The sequence below is a fragment of the Phyllobates terribilis genome, unplaced genomic scaffold (genome assembly GCF_046119375.1).
Source record: "Phyllobates terribilis strain yellow unplaced genomic scaffold, ASM4611937v1 Scaffold_10__3_contigs__length_209671492, whole genome shotgun sequence".
Classification (NCBI taxonomy): domain Eukaryota; kingdom Metazoa; phylum Chordata; class Amphibia; order Anura; family Dendrobatidae; genus Phyllobates; species Phyllobates terribilis.
The window spans coordinates 53,150,701-53,168,374 of NW_027362770.1; positions in this window are offsets into that span (position 1 = coordinate 53,150,701).

Genomic DNA, 17,674 nt, shown 5'->3' on the forward strand with positions numbered 1-17,674 from the left:
TTCTAGTTATCTGGCCTACACCAGAGTCTTTTAAACAGATATATTTGTGTCTGAACAGTCAGCGAGACACTATTACTGCTTTTTTTTTACGGAAAAAGGCCAAAAGCTGGATAATACAGAGATTTGAACCGTGGAACTGCAAAACCACAGTTCTATTTATCTGGCCTACAACAGAATCTTTTAAACAGATATATTTGTGTCTGAACAGTTAGCGAGACACTATTGATGTTTTTTTTTAAGGAAAAAAGGCCAAAAGCTGGATAATACAGAAATGTGAACTGTGGAACTGCAAAACCACAGTTCTAGTTATCTGGCCTACACCAGAATCTTTTAAACAGATATATTTGTGTCTGAAAAGTCAAGGAGACACTATTACTGTTTTTTTTTACAGATTAAAGGCCAAGAGCTGGATAATACAGAGATTTGAACCGTGGAACTGCAAAACCAAAGTTCTAGTTATCAGGCCTACACTAGAGTCTTTTAAACAGATATATTTGTGTCTGAACAGTCAGCGAGACACTATTACTGTTTTTTTTTATGGAAAAAAGGCCAAAAGCTGGATAATACAGAGATTTGAACCGTGGAACTGCCAAACTACAGTTATAGTTATGTGGCCTAAGTCAGAATCTTTCAAACAGATATATTTGTGTCTGAAAATTCAGGGAAACACTATTACTGTTTTTTTAAATGGAAAAAAGGCCAAAAGCTGGATATTACAGAAATTTGAACCGTGGAACTGCAAAACCACAGTTATAGTTATGTAGCCTACACCAGAATCGATTAAACAGATATATTTGTGTCTGAAAAGTCAGGAAGACACTACTACTGTTTTTTTTACGGAAAAAGGCCAAAAGCTGGATAATACAGAGATTTGAACCGTGGAACTGCAAAACCACAGTTATAGTTTTGTGGCCTACACCAGAATCTTTTAAACAGATATGTTTGTGTCTGAAAAGTCAAGGAGACACTATTACTGTTTTTTTATGGAAAAAAGGCCAAACGCTGGATAATACAGTGATTTGAACCGTGGAACTGCAAAACCACAGTTCTAGTTATCTGGCCTACAACAGAATCTTTTAAACATATATATTTGTGTCTGAACAGTCAGGGAGACACTATTACTGTTTTTTTACGGGAAAAGGCCAAAAGCTGGATAATACAGAGATTTGAACCGTGGAACTGCAAAACCACAGTTCTAGTTATCTGGCCTACACCAGAGTCTTTTAAACAGATATATTTGTGTCTGAACAGTCAGCGAGACACTATTACTGTTTTTTTTTTTTTACGGAAAAAGGCCAAAAGCTGGATAATACAGAGATTTGAACCGTGGAACTGCCAAACTACAGTTATAGTTATGTGGCCTACGTCAGAATCTTTTAAACAGATATATTTGTGTCTGAAAAGTCAGGGAAACACTATTACTGTTTTTTTTAATGGAAAAAAGGCCAAAAGCTGGATAATACAGAAATTTGAACCGTGGAACTGCAAAACCACAGATATAGTTATGTAGCCTACACCAGAATCGATTAAACAGATATATTTGTGTCTGAAAAGTTAGGGAGACACTATTACTGTTTTTTTTTATGGAAAAAATACCAAAAGCTGGATAATACAAAGATTTTAACCGTGGAACTGCAAAACCACAGTTCTAGTTATCTGGCCTACACCAGATTGTTTTAAACAGATATATTTGTGTCTGAACAGTCAGGGAGACACTTTTACTGTTTTTTTTTTATGGAAAAAAGGAAAAAAGCTGGATAATACAGATATTTGAACTGTGGAACAGTAAAACCACAGTTAAAGTTATCTTGCCTATACCAGAATCTTTTAAACAGATATATTTGTGTCTGAAAAGTCAGCAACACACTATTACTGGATTTTTTTATGGAAAAAAGGCCAAAAGCTGGATAATACAGAGATTTGAACCATGGAACTGCCAAACTACAGTTATAGTTATGTGGCCTACACCAAAATATTTTAAACAGATATATTTGTGTCTGAAAAATCAGGGAAACACTATTACTGTTATTTTATGGAATAAAGGCCAAACGCTGGATAATACAGTGATTTGAACCGTGGAACTGCAAAACCACAGTTCTAGTTATCTGGCCTACAACAGAATCTTTTAAACAGATATATTTGTGTCTGAACAGTCAGGGAGACACTATTACTGTTTTTTTACGGGAAAAGGCTAAAAGCTGGATAATACAGAGATTTGAACCGTGGAACTGCAAAACCACAGTTCTAGCTATCTGGCCTACACCAGAGTCTTTTAAACAGATATATTTGTGTCTGAACAGTCAGCGAGACACTATTACTGTTTTTTTTCACGGAAAAAAGGCCAAAAGCTGGATAATACAGAGATTTGAACCTTGGAACTACAATAACACAGTTCTAGTAATCTGGCCTACACCAGAATCTTTTAAACAGATATATTTGTGTCTAAACTGTCAGCGAGACACTATTACTGTTTTTTTACGGAAAAAAGGGAAAAAGCTGGATAATACAGAGATTTGAACTGTGAAACTGCAAATCCACAGTTCTAGTTATCTGGCCTACACCAGAATCTTTAAAACAGATATATTTGTGTTATGATCTGCTACAAGCACTAAGGAAAGAAAGGAGATCTGTCCCTACAATAGAACTAAGCTAGATCCCTACGATGTAACGGGGAACCTGATCCTGCGATCAGACCCGCTAAAGTCCTCGGCTAGTCTGTACGAAGACCTATAGATGCTAGGGAGGGATCCCTACAAGAACTAGGGACTGGGATAAAGTTGGACACCTCCTAGCAGAAATTGTAGCAGTAAAATACAAACACACAACATAGAACGTAAAGGTCCGAAGACCTAGCTAAACTGACTGAGAAAGGTAACTAAGCACCAGGCTAACTTAAGAGTAGAAATCACAATGAAGTTCAGCAAAGCCAGGAGGGCGGAGCAGGATTAAATAGGCAAAAAAGGTCATTTGACCAGCAAGATAGAAAAAAACTAACAGGAGAGTTCTAACAGTACCCCCTCTTCTATGATTATCCTCCGGATCCCCTAGGCCCACCCTTATCAGTAAACCTCTTGTGAAACGCTCTGACTAGTCTGGAAGCAGAAACATCATCCGCCCTCACCCATGAGTTATCCTCGGGTCCGAAACCCTTCCAAGCGACGAGACACTGCAAACTCCCTCTATACCGTCTAGAATTTAGGATGCTGGAAATTTCGTATTCCCCGTCCTCCACCACCGGAGGAACAGTGGCAGAGGCGTCTCCATCTGACACATAAGCTCTTTTCAACAGAGAAACATGAAACCCCGGATTAATCTTCCAGGAGGTCGGAACCTCCAACCTAACAGCAGATTGGTTGCACCTTAAAGGGCCCTGTAAACTTGGGACCCAATTTTTTAGAAGGAATCCTCAACCGCAGATACTTAGAGGACAACCAAACCATGTCACCAATAGCAAACAAAACCTCTTGCTGTTTCCTATCAAAGTACCTCTTAGATTTTTTGTTAGCCTCCTGAAGATTACCACGCACATCCATCCAAACTCTCTCCAAATCACCGGAAAAACTCTCCTCCTCAGGCACAGCCGATACCAATTTGGAGAATGACCCAAAAGACGGAAGTCTCCCTGAACAACGAAACAAAGGCGAACAACCAGCAGAAGAGGATGTATGGTTGTTAAGAGCAAACTCAGCAAGTGGCAGAAACTCAAACCACCCCTCCTGATTGTCTGCCACAAAACAACGCAAGAACTGCTCAACATCCTGATTCTTCCTTTCTGTCTGACCATTAGACTCAGGATGATATCCAGATGAAAACGACAAATGAACTCCCAACCTGTCACAAAAAGGACACCAAAAACGAGCCAAGAACTGAGGTCCCCTATCAGAAACAATGTCAGTAGGAACGCCATGTAGTCTGACAATTTCCTTGACAAAGGCCTTAGCGAGTGTCTTAGCGCAGGGCGGTTTGATGAAAGGAACCAAGTGACACATCTTGCTAAAACGGTCCACGACCACCCAGATGACTGTGAAACCCTCAGAGGGGGGAAGGTCAGTAATAAAGTCCATAGCCAGATGTGTCCAAGGTGCACTAGGAACCTCCAGAGGGCAAAGCAACCCCGCTGCAGGAGTATGTGAAGACTTAGATCTAGCACACACCGTACATTGACGCACCCACTTAATGACTTCCTTCTGCCATCCAGGCCACCAAAAACTGCGACCCACAAGTCTCTTGGTCTCAGAAATTCCTGGATGACCTGCCAACCGAGACTCATGACACTCAACAAACAAATCTCTCCTAAAGGTCCTTGGCACAAACAACCTCCCATGGGGAGTGTTAGATGGGGCCTTCTCCTGTGCTTTAAGAATCTCATCTTCCAAAACGGAGTCCAATGCAGCAATCACAACACCTTCTTGTAAAATGCTCCCCTCCTCCTCAGCACTGACCATGGGAAAAAAGCTGCGAGACAAAGCATCAGCTTTAACATTCTTGGTACCCGGGATATAAGTAACGGAAAAATTAAACCGCGAGAAAAAAGTGCCCACCTAGCCTGACGGGCATTCAAGCGCTTGGCAGCATCAAGATAGATCAGATTTTATGATCAGTGAAAATATGAATGGGAAATTGAGCACCTTCCAAGAGATGACGCCAGTATTCAAAGTTTAATAGCCAGCAATTCCCGATTACCAATATCGTAATTAAGTTCAGTCTCAGAAAATTTTTTTGAAAAAAAAGCACAAGGATGTACTCCATCCTTGTTTTTCTGAGACAACACGGCACCGACCCCCACCGAAGAAGCATCAACCTCAACCAAAAACGGCTTACTCACATCAGGCTGCATAAGAATGGGAGCAGAGCTGAACCTCTCCTTTAGAAACACAAAAGCTTCAATGGCCTAAGTAGTCCACTGAACCACATTAGCACCTTTCCTGGTGAGATCGGTCAGTGGTTTGACAATAATAGAAACATTTTTAATGTATCGATTTCAAACCAATAGGCCTAGGCCATTCCTGAACCACCTGAACCTTCACAGGGTCCATCTCAAAGCCCTCGCTGGAGATAATGTAGCCCAAAAAACTAATTATCTGTACAGCGAACTCACATTTCTCCAGCTTAGCAAAAAGCGAATTGTCAGTGAATAACTGTAATACCTCACGTACGCTCAGCCAATGAGACTCCAGATCCGGTGAATAAATAAAAATGTCATCCAAATACACAACCACATTTTTGCCGATCAAAGGTCTAAGGATGTCATTAATAAGATTCTGAAAAAATGCTGGAGCATTGGTAAGACCAAAAGGCATAACCAGGTTCTCAAAATGACCCACAGGAGTGTTAAAAGCAGTCTTCCATTCATCACCCTCCTTCATGCGCAACAAATTGTATGCCCCCGGAGATCAATTTTAGAGAACCACTTGGCCCCCACTAACTGGTTAAACAAATCAGGAATCAATGGCAGTGGGTAAGGATTGCGTACAATAATTTTATTAGTCTCACGAAAATCCAGACAAGGACGTAAACCGCCGTCCTTTTTTTTAACAAAAAAAAATACAACAGCCACTGGAGACTTGGAAGGCCTAATGTGACCGGCGGCCAATCTTGTCTGTATGTATTCCTCCAAAGCCTTTCTCTCAGGAATAGTAAGATTAAATAAACGACTTTTAGGAAGAGTCTCTCCAGGGACAAATTCAATGGTACAATCATAGTCTCTATGGGGAGGCAAAATTTGTGACTCCTCCTCAGAAAAAACTCTCCAAAAATCCTGAATAGGTACAGGTAATTCCCCTTTTTCCACCGCAGCAATACGTCCGTTACAACACTTGTCATAACACTTAGGGCTCCAGGACTTAATTTCATTGGTAGACTAATCCAGTAGCAGAAAGAAATACCCCCTTAGTATTTAAACAGGCAATATGGGCGTAACTGCCCTTTTTTTTTCTTTGTTCATACGAAGCACACAGTTCATAATAAAATGGTCAGATTTCCCGCAATAAAAGCACAAACCTTCAGAAGATCTGCGGTCTTTTTCCTAAGAGCGGGGTGCCTTCGCCCCAATCTCCATCGGCTCTCCAATGTCAGTACAGATCCTCTCAAGACTCGGAGCTGACATGGCAGAGGATTTACTCTCATTAACCCTTGCACGCAGTCTCCTGTCCACCCGTATAGCTAATTGCATTGCCTCCTGCAAGTTTCTAGGTGTGGGATAAGCAATCAGCAAATCCTTAACCCTTTCACCTAGCCCCGCAAGAAACAAACTTTTCAAAGCTGAATCGTTCCACCCCACCTGGGCAGACCACCGACGGAAGTGAGAACAATATTTTTCCAAATTACCTGATCCCTGGCTCAAACGTCTCAATTCAGTCTCAGCTGATGAGACACAATCAGGATCATCATGCAACAAACCCAAAACAGAAAAAAAACTATCCACTGATCTAAAGCATGGATCACTAGGTTGGAGAGAAAAGGCCCATCCCTGAGCTTCTTTGCGCAAAAGTGACATTATGAATAGAGATGAGCGTTGTTCTACTCGAACTGTTCGCCAATCTCAAATTCGAGCTGTTTTGGGCGGTGTTCGAGCCGTTCAGCGAACACGAACGATTTGAGAAAAATTCGGCTGTTCGAGGTTATGTTCGATAACTGTTCGTGCACCAAAATCATAACTGGATTTTTTCTCAGTAATGATGAAAATTAATGTTAATACGCAGTTTGAGTGTACAACGGGGTGGGGGGAGGGGCAGGGGATGGATCTCTGCAGGAATAATGAAGATCTCCATTTTTTTTTCTCTTTCCCGCATTTGCAGTGGGGAGGTGCAGTCTGTCAGCCTATCAGCAGTGCACACACGGAGCGAACTGCTGTTTTTCACACAAGCAAGGGCATGTGTCATTGGCAGTGTATGTCACATGTCCTTGCCCTATAAGACCAAGCCATTTTCCCCGTCGCCACCATTTTCTCACTGCTGCAGCTGCGTGTTAGACGGCACTGCTGTTGCTGTGTGCGCTATACCTTGTTAATTTCAAGCCAATTTTCGCACAAATCTACAGATAGCTTGGAAGTAGGGAATAGTTGTGATTGCAGTCCTTTTAAGGACTAGGTTACAGCATTTCCTACGACTTTTATCAGGCAGGTCTGTGCTCTTAAATAGATAGATTGTGGGAGTAAAGACTAATTGTAATTGCAGTCCTTTTCAGGACTAGGTTACATCAGTTCCTATCAGTTTTTGCCAGGCAGGTCTGTGCCAGTGCTGTGCAAGTTTTTTTCACAGCATTTGGCTGAATCTAGCAAAGCTAATCCTTTTTGGCCTATTGCAGAGTGTGTTAGTCAGTGGAGTAGCCTATCTGTGTTGTAAGATATACCACCTGTGTATAGAATACCAATTTTTTTACTGCACCTAGTGAAGTAAAATCTTTTGGGCATAGCATCATTCTATTAGTCCATCTATACTGACCTCCATCAGGTTGCAAATTGAATATAATTTTTTTCTGCATCTAGCTCTGAAAAAATATTTGGGCTTCTAGCAGTGTGTGGGACTTGTTCTATTAGTCCATCTATACTGACCTCCATCAGGTTGCAAACTGAATATAATTTTTTTCTGCATCTAGCTCTGAAAAAATATTTGGCCTTCTAGCAGTGTGTGGGACTTTCTCTATTAGTCCATCTATACTGACCTCCATCAGGTTGCAAATTAAAAATAATTTTTATCTGCATCTACCTCTGAAAAAATATTTGGGCTTCTAGCTGTGTGTGGGACTTGTTCTATTAGTCCATCTATACTGACCTCCATCAGGTTGCAAACTGAATATAATTTTTTTCTGCATCTAGCTCTGAAAAAATATTTGGCCTTCTAGCAGTGTGTGGGACTTTCTCTATTAGTCCATCTATACTGACCTCCATCAGGTTGCAAATTAAAAATAATTTTTTTCTGCATCTAGCTCTGAAAAAATATTTGGCCTTCAAGCAGTGTGTGGGACTTTCTCTATTAGTCCATCTATACTGACCTCCATCAGGTTGCAAACTGAATATATTTTTTTTCTGCATCTACCTCTGAAAAAATATTGGGCTTCTAGCTGTGTGTGGGACTTGTTCTATTAATCCATCTATACAGACCTCCATCAGGTTGCAAACTGAATATAATTTTTTTCTGCATCTAGCTCTGAAAAAATATTTGGTATTCTAGCAGTGTGTGGGACTTTCTCTATTAGTCCATCTATACTGACCTCCATCAGGTTGCAAATTAAAAATAATTTTTATCTGCATCTAGCTCTGAAAAAATATTTGGCCTTCTAGCAGTGTGTGGGACTTTCTCTATTAGTCCATCTATACTGACCTCCATCAGGTTGCAAATTAAAAATAATTTTTATCTGCATCTACCTCTGAAAAAATGTTTGGGCTTCTAGCTGTGTGTGGGACTTGTTCTATTAGTCCATCTATACTGACCTCCATCAGGTTGCAAACTGAATATAATTTTTTTCTGCATCTAGCTCTGAAAAAATATTTGGCCTTCTAGCAGTGTGTGGTACTTTCTCTATTAGTCCATCTATACTGACCTCCATCAGGTTGCAAATTAAAAATAATTTTTATCTGCATCTACCTCTGAAAAAATATTTGGGCTTCTAGCTGTGTGTGGGACTTGTTCTATTAGTCCATCTATACTGACCTCCATCAGGTTGCAAACTGAATATAATTTTTTTCTCCATCTAGCTCTGAAAAAATATTTGGCCTTCTAGCAGTGTGTGGGACTTTCTCTATTAGTCCATCTATACTGACCTCCATCAGGTTGCAAATTAAAAATAATTTTTATCTGCATCTACCTCTGAAAAAATATTTGGGCTTCTAGCTGTGTGTGGTACTTGTTCTATTCGTCCATCTATACTGACCTCCATCAGGTTGCAAACTGAATATAATTTTTTTCTGCATCTAGCTCTGAAAAAATATGTGGCCTTCTAGCAGTGTGTGGGACTTTCTCTATTAGTCCATCTATACTGACCTCCATCAGGTTGCAAATTAAAAATAATTTTTTTCTGCATCTAGCTCTGAAAAAATATTTGGCCTTCTAGCAGTGTGTGGGACTTTCTCTATTAGTCCATCTATACTGACCTCCATCAGGTTGCAAACTGAATATATATTTTTTCTGCATCTACCTCTGAAAAAATATTAGGCTTCTAGCTGTGTGTGGGACTTGTTCTATTAATCCATCTATACAGACCTCCATCAGGTTGCAAACTGAATATATTTTTTTTCTGCATCTACCTCTGAAAAAGTATTGGGCTTCTAGCTGTGTGTGGGACTTGTTCTATTAATCCATCTATACTGACCTCCATCAGGTTGCAAACTGAATATAATTTTTTTCTGCATCTAGCTCTGAAAAAATATTTGGCCTTCTAGCAGTGTGTGGGACTTTCTCTATTAGTCCATCTATACTGACCTCCATCAGGTTGCAAATTAAAAATAATTTTTATCTGCATCTAGCTCTGAAAAAATATTTGGCCTTCTAGCAGTGTGTGGGACTTTCTCTATTAGTCCATCTATACTGACCTCCATCAGGTTGCAAATTAAAAATAATTTTTATCTGCATCTACCTCTGAAAAAATATTTGGGCTTCTAGCTGTGTGTGGGACTTGTTCTATTAGTCCATCTATACTGACCTCCATCAGGTTGCAAACTGAATATAACTTTTTCTGCATCTAGCTCTGAAAAAATATTTGGCCTTCTAGCAGTGTGTGGTACTTTCTCTATTAGTCCATCTATACTGACCTCCATCAGGTTGCAAATTAAAAATAATTTTTATCTGCATCTAGCTCTGAAAAAATATTTGGCCTTCTAGCAGTGTGTGGCACTTTCTCTATTAATCCATCTATACTGACGTCCATCAGGTTGCAAATTAAAAATAATTTTTATCTGCATCTAGCTCTGAAAAAATATTTGGCCTTCTAGCAGTGTGTGGGACTTTCTCTATTAGTTCATCTATACTGACCTCCATCAGGTTGCAAATTTAAAATAATTTTTATCTGCATCTACCTCTGAAAAAATATTTGGGCTTCTAGCTGTGTGTGGGACTTGTTCTACTAGTCCATCTATACTGACCTCCATCAGGTTGCAAACTGAATATAATTTTTTTCTGCATCTAGCTCTGAAATAATATTTGGCCTTCTAGCAGTGTGTGGGACTTTCTCTATTAGTCCATCTATACTGACCTCCATCAGGTTGCAAATTAAAAATAATTTTTATCTGCATCTACTTCTGAAAAAATATTTGGGCTTCTAGCTGTGTGTGGGACTTGTTCTATTAGTCCATCTATAATGACCTCCATCAGGTTGCAAACTGAATATAATTTTTTTCTGCATCTAGCTCTGAAAAAATATTTGGCCTTCTAGCAGTGTGTGGGACTTTCTCTATTAGTCCATCTATACTGACCTCCATCAGGTTGCAAATTAAAAATAATTTTTATCTGCATCTACTTCTGAAAAAATATTTGGGCTTCTAGCTGTGTGTGGGACTTGTTCTATTAGTCCATCTATACTGACCTCCATCAGGTTGCAAACTGAATATAATTTTTTTCTGCATCTAGCTCTGAAAAAATATTTGGCCTTCTAGCAGTGTGTGGGACTTTCTCTATTACTCCATCTATACTGACCTCCATCAGGTTGCAAATTAAAAATAATTTTTATCTGCATCTACCTCTGAAAAAATATTTGGGCTTCTAGCTGTGTGTGGGACTTGTTCTATTCGTCCATCTATACTGACCTCCATCAGGTTGCAAACTGAATTTAATTTTTTTCTGCATCTAGCTCTGAAAAAATATTTGGCCTTCTAGCAGTGTGTGGGACTTTCTCTATTAGTCCATCTATACTGACCTCCATCAGGTTGCAAATTAAAAATATTTTTTTTCTGCATCTAGCTCTGAAAAAATATTTGGCCTTCTAGCAGTGTGTGGGACTTTCTCTATTAGTCCATCTATACTGACCTCCATCAGGTTGCAAACTGAATATATATTTTTTCTGCATCTACCTCTGAAAAAATATTGGGCTTCTAGCTGTGTGTGGGACTTGTTCTATTAATCCATCTATACAGACCTCCATCAGGTTGCAAACTGAATATATTTTTTTTCTGCATCTACCTCTGAAAAAATATTGGGCTTCTAGCTGTGTGTGGGACTTGTTCTATTAATCCATCTATACTGACCTCCATCAGGTTGCAAACTGAATATAATTTTTTTCTGCATCTAGCTCTGAAAAAATATTTAGCCTTCTAGCAGTGTGTGGGACTTTCTCTATTAGTCCATCTATACTGACCTCCATCAGGTTGCAAATTAAAAATAATTTTTATCTGCATCTACTTCTGAAAAAATATTTGGGCTTCTACCTGTGTGTGGGACTTGTTCTATTAGTCCATCTATACTGACCTCCATCAGGTTGCAAACTGAATATAATTTTTTTCTGCATCTAGCTCTGAAAAAATATTTGGCCTTCTAGCAGTGTGTGGGACTTTCTCTATTAGTCCATCTATACTGACCTCCATCAGGTTGCAAATTAAAAATAATTTTTTTCTGCATCTAGCTCTGAAAAAATATTTGGCCTTCTAGCAGTGTGTGGGACTTTCTCTATTAGTCCATCTATACTGACCTCCATCAGGTTGCAAACTGAATATATTTTTTTTCTGCATCTACCTCTGAAAAAATATTGGGCTTCTAGCTGTGTGTGGGACTTGTTCTATTAATCCATCTATACAGACCTCCATCAGGTTGCAAACTGAATATATTTTTTTTCTGCATCTACCTCTGAAAAAATATTGGGCTTCTAGCTGTGTGTGGGACTTGTTCTATTAATCCATCTATACAGACCTCCATCAGGTTGCAAACTGAATATATATTTTTTCTGCATCTACCTCTGAAAAAATATTTGGGCTTCTAGCTGTTTGTGGGACTTGTTCTATTAGTCCATCTATACTGACCTCCATCAGGTTGCAAATCGAATATAATTTTTTTCTGCATCTAACCCAGCCAATAATTTTGGCCTAATACCACAGTTTGGCCACTCAGCTCTGCTCGGTTCCCATCCATTGTTTTTTTGTGCAAACAACTCCAGAGTTGTGAATTAGTTAACCACCAAAATGAGTGGAAAAAGGCCTGCTGCTGGTGTAAAGGGGAATAGGCGTGTTAGGAAGGGGAAAAAAGGTTGTGTCCGTGGGGTAGGTGTTAAAGCAACAGTAACATCTGCAGAAGAAAGACCAACTTCCAGCCAAACTAAAATGTCTACTTATTTTAGCGGACAATGTGATAAGATCCCTTTCTTACGGCCACGCCAATCGCTACAAATTCCAGATGAGGCACAAAAACAGCAGGTGCTTCAACGGATATCAAGTGCTCCTTTAAGTGGGCTCTCCTCCACATCAACTTCAACATCACAAATACTCCAGTCTTCAAAGGTGTCACCCCAATCGCACTTGCTTCCTCACAGCTCCCAAATCTCCAGCTGCCCGTCTGAGTATGAGGTAGAACAGATGGTTGAGTCTGCAGAGCTGTTTACTCATACTATAGCCTGGGAATCAGAGGTCGACTCCAGCGCTTCTGTGAATCCAGACGAGGAAATGATCTGCACTGATGCCCTGAATCTTTATGAGTCGGATCCAGGACCAGACGCAGAAGGTTCTGACCATAATGTAGACCCTCATTCCCAAACTGTAACTCCTGTTGGTGGAGACAATGAGGAAGACGATGATGAGACTCAAATACCTGATTGGAGCGACAACTTTAGTTTTTTGTCAGGGCAGGAACAGGTTGGCTCTGAGGACGACGGGTGTGATAACGCACAGGGTGATGATGATGAGGTTGGAGATCTCACTTACTGTCAACCCACAGTCAGCCAAGAGATGAGGTCAGCAGAGGAGGTGGAGGAAGATGCTAGTGACGACGAGGTCAGGTTGCGCCTTCCTGGACAGAGACGTAGTACTGGAATCACATCAACAACTGCATCCTCAAACACAACTCTGCCTCTCACCACAAGTCGTGGTGGCTCTTCAGGTCGCATGGGTGCTAAGCCTTGCATAGCCTGGGCATTTTTTCAGATCGATAAAGATGACCTAACTCATGTTATCTGTAACATTTGTCAGCAAAAGCTAAGTAGAGGCCAAAAAATACATAGTTTGAGTACTTCATGCATGAACCGGCACATGGACATGAAGCATAAGTTGCAGTGGGAAGCTCAGTGTGCTACAATGCGGCCTAGCCGGCCGGGCCAACCACCGTCTGCCATATCTTGTGCATCCGCGGCCTCTTCATCCTCTGTGACTGGGGGGACAGCAGTCACACCTGTTTTGGGGCGCAGACCTGCCATCTCTTTACCCGCAACAGCCAGCGTGATTGGCAGGTCATCATTTTCTTTGGAGGTGGTAACACCAGCTGGTGTTGAGCGCTGTCCGACATCGATAGCACCACCTTTGGATCAAGGCAACCTAACATGTCCGCCTTCATCTTCCTCACAGACCGGCAGTTTGCCGGGGACACCCTTATCAACCCCGTCTAAGCACAATAGCCAGCCCTCGGTCCCTCAGATGTGGACAAGTAAAAGACCATTTCCTCCTAGCCATGAGAAAGCTAAGAGGTTGAATTTCACCATCTGCAAGCTCTTGGCTACAGAAATGCTGCCTTTCCGCCTGGTGGACACAGAGGATTTTCGAGACCTTATGTCCGTCGCAGTGCCCCAGTACCAGATGCCCAGTCGGCACTACTTCTCAAAGAAAGGTGTGCCTGCGCTCCACCAGCATGTCGCACACAACATCACCTCTTCTTTGAGAAACTCTGTGTGTGACAGGGTGCATTTCACCACAGACACTTGGACGAGTAGGCATGGAAAGGGGCGTTACATGTCGCTGACTGGGCACTGGGTAACTATGGTGACAGCAGGACACGGGGCTGCTGTCCAAGTCTTGCCGTCCCCACGAGTTGTGCGTCAATCCTCTTTATGTCAAAGTTCCTCCACTGCTTCTGCCTCCTCAACCTCCTCTCGGTTTTCCACCTGCACCCAAAGCCTGTCTGGTCATGCCACAAGCTTTCTAACTGCGCAGAAGGGATCCTGCACACCTCCTTACTATGCTGGCAGTAGGGCTCAACGTCATCAGGCGGTTTTTACTTTGAAATGTCTGGGAAATGTGAGTCACACAGCTGAGGAGTTGTGGTCAGCTCTGGAGAACCAATTTCATGAATGGTTGTCTCCACTGGACCTGAAACCAGGGAAGGCAGTGTGCGACAATGCTGCAAACCTGGGTGCGGCCCTTCGCCGGGGCAATGTCACACACGTGCCTTGTATGGCTCACGTGTTGAACCTGGTTGTCCAGCAATTTTTAGTCCACTATCCCAGACTAAATGACCTTCTGCAGAGGGCACGGTCGCTGTGTGCTCACTTCCGACGTTCGCATCCCGCAGCTCAACGACTTACATCTCTACAGAAGTCGTTGGGCCTGCCACTTCACCGGCTAAAATGCGATGTGCCTACCCGGTGGAATTCAACTCTGCACATGTTGCAGCGACTGTGGCAGCACCGACAAGCCCTGGTGCAATACGTTCTGACGTATAGCCTGGGCCAACGAGATCCAGAGGTGGGGCAAATCACGCTGGAGGAGTGGTCTCAGATCAGGGACCTATGCACCCTTCTGCACAGTTTTGAAATGGCGACGAAGATGTTTAGTGCTGACGATGCCATTATCAGCATGACTATTCCGGTGATTTACATGCTGGAGCACATGTTAAACAGAATTCGGAGTCAGGTGGTGGCACAAGAGGAGGTGGAGGAAGTAGAGGAGGAGGAGTTGTATGCGGAAGGGCTAACATCTGCAAGGTCCAGACGGTCGGCAGCACCAAGGCGGCAGGCATGTGAGGGTGCGGGAGATGGTTTTACCAGGGCGCATGGTAGCAGCCAAACTAGTGAGGAAGGTGCAGGAGCCCAGGAAGAAGTGGAGGACGAACTGATGGAAGACTCATCAGATGAGGGAGACCTTGATCACATTTCTGTTGTGCGAGGTTGGGGGGAGAGGACATAGGAAGGAAGCATGATTGTTACCTCGCCACCAACACAACAGGGACTTGGTGCTCCTGGATGCGCAACACACATGAGTGCCTTCTTGCTGCACTACCTGCAACATGACCCTCGAATTGTGAGAATTAGAAATAATCCTGACTACTGGGTTGCCACACTGTTAGATCCCCGGTACAAAAGTAAATTTGCCAAAATTATTCCTGCCATAGAAAGGGATGCACGCATGCAGGAGTATCAGCAGAGACTGTTGCAGAATTTTACATGTGCTTTTCCACAAAACACCAGTGGTGCACGTAGTGAATCTCACAGTTCCAACTTGCCAACCGTGGGACCGTCAAGTGTTCAGCACTCAAACCGTAACAGAACCACAGTATCTGCTGGTAACATCAATTTTGCGGAATCATTTCACCACTTTTTTAGCCCATCCTTTGCAAGGCCACAGGAGACAAGAAGTCTGACACATAGTCAACGCCTAGAGACGATGGTACAGGAGTATCTCCAAGTATACATTGAAGCCATGACTGTGTCACTGGACCCTTGCTCTTTTTGGGCTTCCAATCTGGATAAATGGCCGGAGCTAGCCACTTACGCCTTGGAGATCATGTCATGCCCCGCAGCCAGCGTTCTGTCTGAACGTGTGTTCAGCGCTGCTGGTGGTGTGCTGACAGATAAGCGCACGCGGCTCTCCACTGATAATGTAGACAGACTCACGTTCATAAAGATGAACAAATCATGGATCCGAAACGACTTTTCTACCCCTGTGTCATCCTGGGGAGAGTAAAAGCTTGATGATTGGTTAAAATCACCCTACCAACCGTTTTAAGCTTTCAAATTACTAATCATGTTTATCTGTATCTTGGCTGGAAAATAATTTGGGCTTTGTAGCAGTCTGCAGCACTGATTCTATTAGGCCATCTATAATAAGCTCCACCAGATTTAAAATTACTAATCATGTTTATCTGTATCTTGGCTGGAAAATTATTTGGGCTTTGTAGCAGTGTGCAGCACTGATCCTATTAGGCCATCTATACTAAGCTCCACCAGATTTAAAATTAATAATAATTTTTAGCTGCATCTAGCCCGGTAAATAATTTTGGGGCTCCGAGATGCGCAAGACACATAAGTGCCTTCTTGCTGCACTACCTGCAACATGACCCTCATATTGTCAGAATTCTAAGTAATCATGACTACTGGGTTGCCACATTCTTAGATCCCCCAAACTTTTCGATCAACCTTTTCATTTTAATAAAGACCAAAAAAATTGTCATTTTTGAAATTATAAGCATTAGCAGGTTATTAGAAACTGAAATCAAACAGTTTTCAACTCAAAACTTTATTCTAGGTGATGTTACATTTTCACATAGGACCCCTTGTTCGAAAGGAGCTTCTGAACTCTCTCGTCCATTGAATTTGTCAGGTTTTGGATGGTTTCTGCTTCAATTGTTTTGCATGACGACAGAATACCCTCCCAGAGCTGTTGCTTAGATGTGAACTGCCTCCCGCCATCATAGACACTCCTTTTGATGATGCTCCAGAGGTTCTGAATGGGGTAGAGGTCAGGGGAGCATGGGGGTCACACCATAAGTTTGTCCCCTTTTATGCCCATATCAGCCAGAGATGCAGATGTTTTATGTGCAGCATGAGATGGTGCATTATCATGCAAAAAAATGATCTTGCTGTGAAATACACGGTTCTTCTTCTTGAACCATGGCAGGAAGTGCTGTTTGAGAAAATCCACATACATTATGGAGTTCATCTTTAGCGCCTTCAGGGATCCTAAAGAGGCCGACAATCTCTCTCCCCATGATTCCAGCCCAAAACATTACTCCACCTCCTCCTTGTTGGCGCTGTAGCCGTGTTTGCGTGGGGTGTCCATCAACCAGCCATCCTCCACTCCATCCATCTGGACCATCGAGCGCTGCACGGCACTCATCCGTGAACAAAACAGTTTTGAAATCAGTCTTCATGTAATGTTTAGCCCACTGGAGCCGTTTCTGCTTGTGTGAAGTGGATATAGGAGGTCGACAGGATGGCATATGCACAGCTGCAAACCTCTGAAGGACCCAGCATCTTGTTGTTCGGTGGACGTTGGAGGCACCAGCAGCTTCAAAAACTTGTCTGCTGCTATGACAAGGCTTTTTTGCCGCTGCTCTTTTAACCTGACGTAATTGCCTGTAGGAAAGAGTCCTCAATTTGCCCTTATCAGCACGCACACGTGTGTACTGTGAATCAGCTACATACTTCTTGATTGCCAAGACACTTCATCCTGATCATCGCACAATGTTGATTGTAGTCATGCCTTGACCTAAACACTCCACAATTTGTTGCTTCTCAGCAGCCAACACATCCTTTTTCTTTCCCATTTTGGCAGAAAATGTAGGCTGCTTAATAATGTGAGACAGCCTTCTTAAGTAGTCTTGCCTTTCATTGGACACACCTGCCAAACTAATTAGCACAGGTGTCTGCAATTGCTTACAGTGATATAAAGAGCCCTGACACACATCACCATCAATGAGTTTAACTGACAAACAAACAAATTCTTCCATTACCACTCCTAAACACTTTTTGCATAATAATTTGGAACACAGTGTACATGTGCTTTTCCACAAAACACCAGTGGTTCACGTAGTGAATCTTACAGTTCTAACTT